General features: G+C 39.6%; 1 pseudogene; it reads left to right on the top strand.

Moving 5' to 3' along the window:
* Positions 1–9,644: 9,644 nt before the first annotated feature.
* LOC100926337 lies at positions 9,645–11,024 on the top strand (annotated as a pseudogene).
* Positions 11,025–12,053: the final 1,029 nt, after the last annotated feature.

The following is a 12,053-nucleotide window of genomic DNA, read 5'->3' as shown; positions in this document are numbered from 1 at the left end:
TTCCACGAGGGTACACAATTTTTAGTTCTAAACTTCTGCCCTGAAGATGGCATTCAACAGATAGGTGGTACAGTGAATAAAATGGGCCTATATCAGGAGGACTCATCTCCTTGACTTCAAATCTGGCCTCAGACATTTACTAGCTATATGACCCTGAGCAAGTCACTTAAGTTTGTTTCAGTTTCCTCATCTGTTAAATGAGTGGAGAAAGAAATTGCAAACCACTCCAGTATTTTTGCAAAGAAAACACCACAGGAGTTCATAAAGAGTAAGACATGATTGAAATGATTCAATGACAACAAAAGATGACATTGTTCTCCATCTGCAGTTTTCAGGAATCTTCCTACCTAAGCAAAAGCCTAGCAAAAGCAATATTCCATAATCTTTGAAAAGCAATTGACAGCAATCCCAACCAAAATGGAGTAATGGATTTAAGACTGCATAATAGGTACTAAATAAATGTTTGAAAACTGACTGCCTAGCTGATCATTCTGCTTGCCATTGTTGGAGTTAGGATCAAAAAGCAAGGATCCCTGGGTTTGGTATGTTTCTGGCAAGAAAATATTTTGTTAAAAAGAAATGTTCAGCAATCTCCATTTCAAATTATGGAAAAATCTAAGCCAGTGCAACTGGAAAATGGCCAAAGTAGGTGGGTTATATAACCGAGATGGATGAACTCATTTGCAGAACTTCAGGGTACATTGCTTAATTATAAATGTTCCACAGAAGAAAGCCTGGAGGGTTATGCTCCAGCTCTCAAAGCTCATTCTTGAACTTTGACTGACAGTTTAATCCACTCAGAGCAGCAAATGTCAATTGTTGATTTATGTCAGCCCTGGTTAGGTGTTGAGAGAAGCAATAAAATAAAACTGAGATTCACCTAATAATTTCATCTTCTGGAATCTGTTTTCTAGATAGTATAATGTATAGTGTATAGAATCTCAGAACTTAGTATGAGAAGTGCCTGAGTTCAAATCCTATCCAAGATATTCATTATCTCTGTATCCTATGGAAAGTCACTTAAAATCATAGCCTCAATTTCCTCATCTGTAAAATGAGGTTATGTAGGAGGCACAGTGGCTAAAGGACCAAACCTGGAGTCAGACAGTCTTATTTTTGTGAGTTTAAATATGGCCTTGGATACTTCTTTGTTATTTGATCCTAAGCATTTTACTTTACCATGCTTGCCTCAATTTCCTTAGAGAAGGTTATGGCAAAAACCACTCCAGTATCTTTGCCAAGGAAATTTCAAATGGGGTCACAAAGAGTCACATATGATTAAACTACTGGACAACAACCCCAACACCATGAAATTGGGTTCAAATGTAGAGGCTTTTAATGGGCCTTTTATCTTTTTGGTTGATTTACTATAATCCAGTGGGAAAAAATGTGGGAAAATCCAGTTACCTTAGTCTGATTATTTAATATCTTATTAAAAAAACATAGCACAGAAAAGTCTAAAATTTAATAACAGCAAAAATGGATTACAGATTTATAGGAGCAATGATATAGACTAGTACATATTCTTGAAGAAATGCAGTTTTATTGCTTTTCCTTCATCCCAAGAATAGTTTGGCAAACAAACGCATCCAAAAGCTCTTGGCTCCAGAATAGAAGAATTGGAAGAGGGCATTCTGAAGATTTTGTTTGTCTCTGAAACCCAGAGCTTCAGGAACAAACTCAAGATCCTTAAGTATTCCTACCCTATGCCTTCCTTCCAGCAATTCATTAACCCCCTGGTCAGTTAGCGCAACCCGTCAAGGCATATTTTTCCCACCATGGGCAGAAATAAGTTATTACAAAAACTGACTAAGAGACAAATTGCAGGAGTCCCTATTTAAGTGAATCAGGAGACAGAGGAAGTAGAAAATGGAGTGAGGATAAGGGCTAGAAATACAGGCTTCGACCAGCCCCAGACACTCCAGCACCCTAAGGACAAGAAAGGAGAATTTCTGCAGTAAGTCACTGACACCGTCTATTTACCATGAACCAGATGCAGGTAACTGGATGCTTGATTCAATACAGAATGTTCCTCATAATTTTCCCTGAGAACCTGCCTAAACCATGGCAACCTCCAGAATGAAAATTCTAAGGCAGACAAGGTCTCTGGTGTCTTCTCTCCAGAGTTTCCATGTATGGTCTGCCCACTGTTCTCTGACTAGTAACTTTTACCACCATACTCCAGTTCTCAGATCCTCAACACTGCACCCCGTAGCACCTTCTCCTCTACCTACCCCCAACCAAGGCTACTTTCTACAACAAAAGATTTCAGGATCCAAAGTATGTACAAAATTCTTTAGTATAGGTAATTCCCCAAAGGAAATTTCTTCTACCAATGCAGAAAGGGACCGAATTGCCCATGGATATAAAGAAATGCATTGACCTGCTGAGAGTCACTTAACCTGAATCTAAAGTGGAGAAAAATGAAAGGACTGGAATCCAAATATTAAGTGCATATAATACCAAGCAAACGTATCATTGAACCTGTGAGCCTCAAATTGTTAATGAATCCCTATTGTAAAGGAAAAGCATGTTTGGAACTATACCACCTGTTGGGGTCCCCAGCTAGTGCAGACCTGCTGACACCAGCTGGAGTCTGAGCACTTACCCAAAATTATCGCCTCTCTGACCTTCAGACGTCTCTGGATATGACAGAGCAGTCTGACACCACTTATGCAGTTCAGAGAAGCTTTATTGCTTGGTTACATCATTTTTCCCTTTTTTTTACTTTTCCTTCTGATGTCCTGTACTTATACCTCTCTCATCTGCCCTTGCCAACGTGCTCCAACAACAACTTTGTGTTTAGCTTGTGTATCCAGGAGCCCAACTCCTGAGACAATGGAAGCAATCTCGATTTGGTGTGGGCTCAATGCCTGTCCTGACATGTCTACAGGGTGTGTACCCTGGACCTGTAGCCAATGAGGCAGAACTCACACCCAAAGCCTCAACATCCATTCCCAAGAGTGAGCTGACTGAGATCCAACCAGCCAAAGATTTGATAAGGATCAGGTAGCACAAGACTTGTCTTTGCACAGACTTGTTGCCTATGCAAATGGTGCATTGTGTGCAAGGTACCCAATGGTCACAAGATTAATGCAGACTCTTGTTATTCTGTTCCCTAGCATTCTTGTTGCTAGGTTCCCTAGTATCTCCCCCTTTTTGTTTTCTATGAAGGGGGTGCCACTCGGCTACCAGTCCCACAAGGGACTGTCTTAAGAGAGAGAGAAAGCAAGCATCGGAAAATATAAAGTAAAAGCAAAAGCAATACAATAAAAAAAGCAATTAACAATACATTGTGAGACAACCATGAGGGTATTGGCATATGTTGGTATATCCAATCAATTAGATCATGAGAAGCATTTTTAGGGAGGCTAATATTTTTCGCTAATACATTAATGTCAGCTACAAGCTTTGACAATTCTTAGATTTGATTAGAGCAAGTCCACAACACAGCCATTTCAGTCTTCTCTTCTGCTCTCTTTTTTCTATCAACTGGCATGTCCTGGTCCTCCTTTTCCATCTCCTTTTGTTCTTCTTCTTGTTCTTGAGGTCCCTGGAGTCACAAGGAGCGGGTTAGCACCCACTATCTGGTTTCAACAGCACTTGGAATGATATAAGCACACCCTCTCCCCCATTTGTGCACCATCCCTGGCCCCTTCCATGACCCATCTGATGTGTCTTTCCACATTGCTCACCATTGTGTTGGAGCCATCCTGGTATGGGGAGAAACCTGTGAATCCTTGACCTGTTGCATAGCAAAGAAGCGTAAAGCTGGTGTAAGGGTATCGATACCTGAAAATTTTAAAAATTTGAGTGTGTAGAGAGCGGTATCCAATTGGGATTAAGTTAAACATCCCATGCCTCCACTTCCACCTCCCCCTTTTTTGCTTTTGCAGCACGGTCTTCAGTGTGTGGTTGGCACATTTAACCACTACCTGACCTGTAGAGTTATATGAAGGCCTGTGAAGTGACAAATCCCAAATTCCTGTAAAAAGAGAGCAAAACCTCTAGAGGTGTATGTGGGGCCATTGTCAGTTTTAAGGCATGATGGAGTGCCTGCAAGAGAGAAAGTGATACAAATGTGAGATGGCATGCCTGGTCACCTTGCCTGGTTGAATAGTTGCCCACAGGAACCAGGAAAAGGTCTCTACTGTAACGTGAATAAGCTGCTTGCCTCAATGGGTAACATCCATTTGCCAGAGGGCATTAGGACGGTCACCACGGGGATTCTGCAGAGGGGGAATTGAAGGAGGGGGGTGGAAGGGAGCACATATAACACACTGGCAAATTAATGTGGCCACTTCCTCTCTGCTAATACCATACAGTATTCGCAGGAATCTAGCAGATAAATGGTACTTCTCATGAATGGCCTGAGCTGAAGAAGAGGGAGAGATTTTTTCTACTGAAAAAGAAGAGTATAGCAGAGCGTCAGCTGCTTGGTTGCCTGAAAAAAATGGGACCAAGACCATCAGTATGAGATCGAACATGCATGATAAATACAGGAGAGATTCGGGCAATGTGCATTGATTGAACTGTTTGAAGCAAGAAAGATATATTAGTATTTCTATCTTCAATGAAGGCAGAAGGCAAATGAAGAAGAGCCTTTACAGCATAGGCACTGTCCAAGACAATGTGACATGCCTAAGGAAAGAATTCCAGAACTTTAATTAGAGCAAACAGTTCATTCGTTAAGTAGACTCATAGTGGGTGTGGAGAACCCATTGTTAATTAGTATTAGGGCATACTGTCCAGCTTTCCCTGATTTAGTGGCATCAGTGAACATTGTTGGGCCCATGACTGGTTCTGTAGATATTATCTTAGGAGGGACCTATAGGGGGCTGGTCATCTGATACAGACTATCACAGATAGGTTTAAAGCTTACAACAGACACTATGGAGGCCCACAACAAATTGTCCTGTGCAATAATTAAAATGTGTTGTTCTGATATGGGAGCATGCACAATTGGGTAGGTCCCATTAAGCCATAGTGTCCTTTATATGCAGGACCAAAGAAATTCAGCCAGCAAGTCTGTCCAAGACACTATGACCTTCGTAGCTCTTCGAGGGTACAGCCACTCGATAGGGTCCTCTCTTTGATGGAACATGGCATACATGGGGGCATCTTTTTGTATGGTTAACTCATTTGGAAGGGTGGGATCTATGCGTGTGAGCCATTTAGACCATAATTGTTGAATAAAGTAAAGACTGTCTCAGACTGCTGGAGTCCACTGACGGGGGGACAATAGTGAAGGACCACTGGGTAAAATGTCATATAAGGGCTTCATTAGCGAAGGTAGAAGAGGAACTACTGACCTCATCCATTGTATCAGCCCAATCATATTGTGAAAATCATTCAAAGTCTTCACTTTGGTCATATCCAATTGGGGAGGACATAGAGAAACATACACTGTCCACCACATAACCCAAATAAGAAAAAGGAGATTGTGTTTGAGTTTTATCAGATGCAAGGTATAAGCCATTAAGCTGCAGTGCAGTGAGGATTGTTTGATGCACATTTTGTAACTGAGTTTCATCGCTAGATGCCAGTGGCAGATCATCCATATAGTGGACAATCAAAGCGTTGGGAAATTCCTGCCTAATGGGTTGTATTACTCTGTTAACATACCACTGACACAAAGCTGGACTGTTTTGCATGCCCTGTGGACAGGATGAATTATCATGCTCAATGAAACTGTACAACCCATGGGGGAAGTTTTAACTGACGCTTGCTGTAAGAAAGCCACAAGAATGTTTTCAAGCCTATCTATCTGCTCTGTTCCTTCTGTTCCCTTATGCTCTGTCTCTCTAGTTTCTGTAGAAATCTTTGTAACACTGGGAGTGGGATACTCATACCTTGGCAACAATGGATACAATCATGCCAGTGGGGAAGGAAAAGGTGGAAGCGGAGGTAAGGTTTCTAACTCTGGCTCTGCCACTGCTTCTTCCCCATACAGAGATCCTCCAGTCTGGCATTGTGTACTCAGCATGAAGGGACAGCGAGTGGGGCCTTTAACAGCTGCTCTGACTATCCCAAAGAGCATAAAATCTGTGTCTTCTAAGACACCAGGAGTTATACCCTCATAAGAGGTCATTTGATACCTATAGTGTCAATTTTGTCAGGGTCAAGTCCCATGTATTCCAACCATAGAGACACTATATCAGAAGGGTTTTTACAAACTTTCTGCATTGTTTAAGATGTACTGTGATGTATTTCTGTTTAGTCAATTTATATACCTGTTTACTGTGCACATCAACAGTCAAGGGTGTCACTAAAGGGAAACTGAAATCAGATCCCATCCTGGAAGGCTTATAGCACTTCCCTGGCCTCAACTGCCCCACTTAGCTTAGACTAAGCGACTATTCTGTCTTTCAGTGCCCAAAACCTGGATTCCCCTAACTTCTGTCTCTGTTCAGGCACCAGTTGTTGGGGTCCCCAGCTAGTGCAGACCTGCTGACACCAGCTGGTGTCTGAGCACTTACCCACAATTATCATCGCCTCTACAACCTTTGGATGTCTTTGGATATAACAGAGCAGTCTGACACCACTTATGCAGTTCAGAGAAGCTTTGTTACTTAGTTACATTATCTTGTCCCTTCTTCCTGCTTCCTCTCCCCCTCTGCTATTTTGTACTTATACCCCTCTCATCTCCCCTGCCAACTTGCCCCAGCAACAAGTATGTGTTTAGCTTGTATATCCAGGAGCCCAACTCCTGAGATGGTGGGGACGAACTGGATTTGATGCGGGCTCAATGCCTGTCCTGACGTGTCAACAGGGTGTGTACCCCGGAACTTTAGTCAGTCACATAGAACTTACACCCAAGGCCTCAACATCCATTCCCAAGAGTGAACTGACCAAGAGTCAAAGACCACAAGGGCCAGGTAGCACAAGACTTGTTTTTGCACAGAGTTGTTGCCTATGCAAATGGTGCACTGTGTGTAAGGTACACGGTGAAGGGGCACAAGATTAAAGCAGACTTGTTATTCTGTTCCCTAGCATTCTTGTTGCTAAGTTTTCTAGCAACCATCAGCACACCTACTCCTATACAGTAGAGGGAATCTACAGTACAGAATCAAAAGCCAAAGAATTTTACCCAGACCCCAAGTGTTGGTCAATCATTTGAGTTTTGTTCTTTCTTGCATAAGCTTAGATCTGGACTTGACTGTAGCTGCCAATATTGTTTATTTTTTCCAGTACTTCTCAGTGACTTCTAGGACTGTTAGCTTAGCTATATGGAAACCCTCCAACTAGGTTAAATGCATTTACATCTATGGAATCCTCACCCATAAGGACTGTGGGACAAATTTCTTTTTTTTTTTTTTTAATTTAATAGCCTTTTATTTACAGGTTATATGTATGGGTAACTTTACACATTAACAATTGCCAAACCTCTTGTTCCAATTTTTCATCTCTTACCCCCCACCCCTTCCCCCAGATGGCAGGATGACCAGTAGATGTTAAATATATTAAAATATAAATTAGATACACAATAAGTATACATGACCAAACCATTATTTTGCTGTACAAAAAGAATCAGACTCTGAAATATTGTACAATTAGCCTGTGAAGGAAATCAAAAATGCAGGTGGGCATAAATATAGGGATTGGAAATTCAATGTAATGGTTTTTAGTCATCTCCCAGAGTTCTTTCTCTGGGCATAACTGGTTCAGTTCAATACTGCTCCATTGGAAATGATTTGGTTGATCTCATTGCTGAGGATGGCCAAGTCCATCAGAACTGGTCATCATATAGTATTGTTGTTGAAGTATATAATAATCTCCTGGTCCTGCTCATTTCACTCAGCATCAGTTCGTGTAAGTCTCTCCAGGCCTTTCTGAAATCATCCTGTTGGTCATTTCTTACAGAACAATAATATTCCATAATATTCATATACCACAATTTATTCAGCTATTCTCCAACTGATGGGCATCCACTCAGTTTCCAGTTTCTAGCCACTACAAAGAGGGCTGCCACAAACATTCGTGCACATACAGGTGTGGGACAAATTTCTATCAGAAATCTCAGAGAATAGCCCAGGCTCATACATTTACAAAGATATTTAATAGTGATAATGAAAGGTGGTCCTCATGACATATGGCAAAGAATTGAAAATTGATAGGGTGCTTATCAATTGGAGAATGGCTAAACAAGTTATGGTATATGACTGTGATGAAATTCTATTGTACTACAAGAAATGGTGATCAGGTTAGTCTCAGAAAAACTTAGAAAGACTTACATGAACTGATGCAAACTGAAATGAGCAGGAACAGGATTACATTGTATGTATTAACAGTGATATTGTAAGGATAATCAACTGTGATTTAGCTACTCTAACCAAGACAATAATCTAAGATGTTTCCAAAGAACCTATGATAAAAAAAATACTAGACACCCCCAGAAAGAAAAACTGATGAACTCTGAGTGAAGAAATGATGAGCAGATTAGTTTCAGAAAAATTTGGAAAAACTATGGAGCATTAATGAACTGAATCAGCTACGCCCAGCGAAAGAACTCTGGGAGATGACTAAAAACCATTACATTGAATTCCCAGTCCCTATATTTTTGCCCACCTGCATTTTTGATTTCCTTCACAAGCTAATTGTACAATATTTCAGAGTCCAATTCTTTTTGTACAGCAAAATAACGGTTTGGTCATGTATACTTATTGTGTATCTAATTTATATTTTAATATATTTAACATCTCCTGGACATCCTGACATCTGGGGGAGGAGGTGAGAGGAAGGAGGGGAAAAATTGGAACAAGAGGTTTGGCAATTGTCAATGCTGTAAAGTTACCCATACATATAACCTATAAATAAAAGGCTATTAAAATAAAAAAAAAAAAAACTTGGAAAAACTTTTTTTTACTTTCTTTCTATTTCTTGTTGTGTATGTGTTTTCTTTTTGCAACATAATGGGAATATGTTTTGCATTACTTTGCATGTAAGATATATTGTCTTCTCAAAGGATGAGGGAGGCAAAGAAGGGAGAAGGGAGAGCAATCATTTGGAACTCCAACTTTTAAAAATGAATGTTAAAAAAAATTACAAGCAAGTGGGAAATATTTAACAAAATAAATTGAAATATATATTTTAAAAGAAATTTGGAAAAGTCAGTTTCTAATGCAGAACTAGGGCTCAGGGTGGTAAATCAGGCTGGATAGGTAAATCTGGGAATGATCTGCAAAAAGATCTTGGGAGTTAACCAGGCTGGATAGGTCAATCTGAAAATGATCAGCAGAAAGATCTTGGAAGTTGATGAGATTGCTCAATGAGGGAGGGAAGAGAGAGAGAGAAAAGAGAGGTCCAATATAGAGCCTTTTGGAGGAGTTAAGTGACTTGCTCAGTTACACAGCTAGTAAGTATTTTGTAGTGGATTGGAAACTCAAACTTTTATCAGAAAAAAAGTCAATTATTTCTCAGATTGTAAAAAATGGATAGATCTTTAATAAGGAAAATTAGTCTGCAATGTCTTGAAAGCAATTCAACCTGTTCTTTTCCTCTGTTTGACTCTGGAATTAACTGTTGCATTCTCTGTACCAAATGTAGATATTGTAAGTGTATATCTGTAACGTATACGGAAACGGATAAGTGTATATGTGCGCTGATGAAGCAGCTCTTAATGGTCAGCGGTAGTTTAACTGTTATAATCCACATAATTGCTAAATGGCAGACACTCAACATAACAATTCTTTTAAAATATAAACTATACTTCACCCAAGAATGATAGAATTGAGCACCGTGGTGACAGCCGGTGCTCCTGCCGGCCAGTTTTTTGTAAAATCTAGCCGAGTTGCCAAACGCTCGGCGTGCTGTGCTGTCGCGCGCAGGGACTCAAGAACCACCTAAGCTATGGCCGCCATCCGTAAAAAGTTGGTTATAGTTGGCGATGGTGCGTGCGGGAAGACGTGCTTGCTGATTGTGTTTAGCAAAGACCAGTTCCCTGAAGTTTATGTACCCACGGTGTTTGAAAATTATGTCGCAGATATTGAAGTGGATGGAAAGCAGGTGGAGTTGGCTTTGTGGGACACGGCTGGTCAAGAAGATTATCATCGCCTCAGACCTCTTTCCTACCCAGATACCAATGTTGTACTTACGTGCTTTTCCATCGATAGCTCCGATAGTTTAGACAACGTCCAAACCAAGTGGATCCCAGAGGTGAAGCATTTCTGTCCCAACGTGCCCATTATCCTGGTTGGGAACAAGAAAGATCTTCGAAATGATGAGCGGGTGAGAATGGAGCTGGCCAAAAAGAAGCTGGAACCGGTGAGACCTGAAGAAGGCCGGGATATGGCTCATCGGATTGGTGCATTTGGTTATATGGAGTGTTCAGCCAAGACCAAAGATGGGGTGAGGGCGGTTTTTGAAATGGCCACAAGAGCGGCTTTGCAAGTTAGACTCGGAAAGAAAAAATCCGAATGCCTTGTCTTGTAAACATAGTGGGAAGCCCAAGTCCTCACCGGGTTAATTTTTGAAGTGCTATTTATCAATCTTAATGTATTCTTACTGGCTTTTTTCTTTTATGTGTAATTTTACTTTAAGATAACCAAATCAAAACTCATCTTGCTACCTGTATTTAGAAGTCAACTATGATTGTTTAATGACAGTGTCCAATACATCTGTAAATATCAGGGTCCCTCTGACATTATTCTTAATGATCTTCCTCATTTTCCCACCAGCACATCTGACACTAATTCGAGAGAATTCTTAACTTTTTGCTTCTTTCTAGAAAGAGAAAAGTGATAACTTTTGTGAATTGAAATTTTAATTATTTTTACACTAAACAATATTTGTTGCTGTCCACTGTGGTACCCTCTGGGGAATGCACAGTCACTTCAGAGCAGGACCTTTCATAAAGCTTTTTATAAGGTCTGTGATATTATTCAATTGTTTGAAAATGGGACCTACCCAGAAATGGCAAGGCCTCAGCTGTGGCAAAGCTATAGTTCTGTAGTTTCCTATTAGTTGCTATGTGCAATTAGTACCATTTAATGTATGTTACCAAAAAATAAATATATATATATACATACCCCAGCTTAGATGTATTAATTTTTTATAATTGAATTTCCTATTGTTGTTTTCTCTATAGAAGGTTTCTTTGGTTTTGTAATGGAAAAACATTTGAAATCCCTATTTATTAGTTTCTCCCATGAATGAGAGCCATTAACAGTTTCTTTTCTGCAGAATATCCCCAGTATCTCACCCCTATTCCTGGAGCTGGAGCTAATGAATGGAGAATTGGTTTCACTCCAAGTCAATGAGGTAGTTCAGAAATTGGAGTGATTTGTCTGAATTCAAGCATCTTGATAATTATAGTATTTATTTCTTATTCTTATAATAATGACTCTCCTTCATCTCCTGCAGGAGCTTAGTATCTATTCTCTTTGTTGGTGGTCAAAATCTCCTTGGAACTTCTCATTCCCTACAGCTGTCTAAACTTTTTTTTTTCTGCATCAGTTAATTTTTTTACCAATTACTAGTAGAATAAACACAGGTTTTTTTTTTTTAAACAAAAACAACAAAAATGATCAAAATGCTCTTTTCTTGCTACTTTCAAAATGTCCTGTTATGTTCTGAGTTACTTCTCTTCCCATGCAGATTTTGGCCACAGGAATTTGTTGCTCAGATGCCTGTAATAAGGGAACCCTATTTACTAACTTTCCAGAAACTGTGGGGATTAAGTAACTGGGATTTTAGAGCATTGGAGAAAGGGCATCTAAATGAAACCAGGTTAGGGAGGGGTTTTTAGTGTTGGTGTCTGTGAGTTTTTAAAAACATATTGATAACTATATCCATTTTTCTTTGTAATCTTCTATTTTACATCAAAAATTTAAAAACTTTATCTTGAGAAAGAATTCATGGGTTTCATCAGATGACAGCTGAAGGTTTGAATACAAAAAAATTTAAGAATCCCTCAAGATTTGTGAATAATAAGAATGATCCTTAAATGAAGACTTTCATTTAATAATAAATCACCCTAATTTTTGAAATAGGGATCTTTTTAATTAAATAAAATTTAATTTTATTGATGTCTTTTTTCATATCATAATAATTTC

This window comes from Sarcophilus harrisii, chromosome 6 (genome assembly GCF_902635505.1).
Source record: "Sarcophilus harrisii chromosome 6, mSarHar1.11, whole genome shotgun sequence".
NCBI classification, from domain to species: domain Eukaryota; kingdom Metazoa; phylum Chordata; class Mammalia; order Dasyuromorphia; family Dasyuridae; genus Sarcophilus; species Sarcophilus harrisii.
The sequence above is the reverse complement of the archived record's forward strand: the minus strand, read 5'-3'. Positions and strand labels throughout refer to the sequence as shown.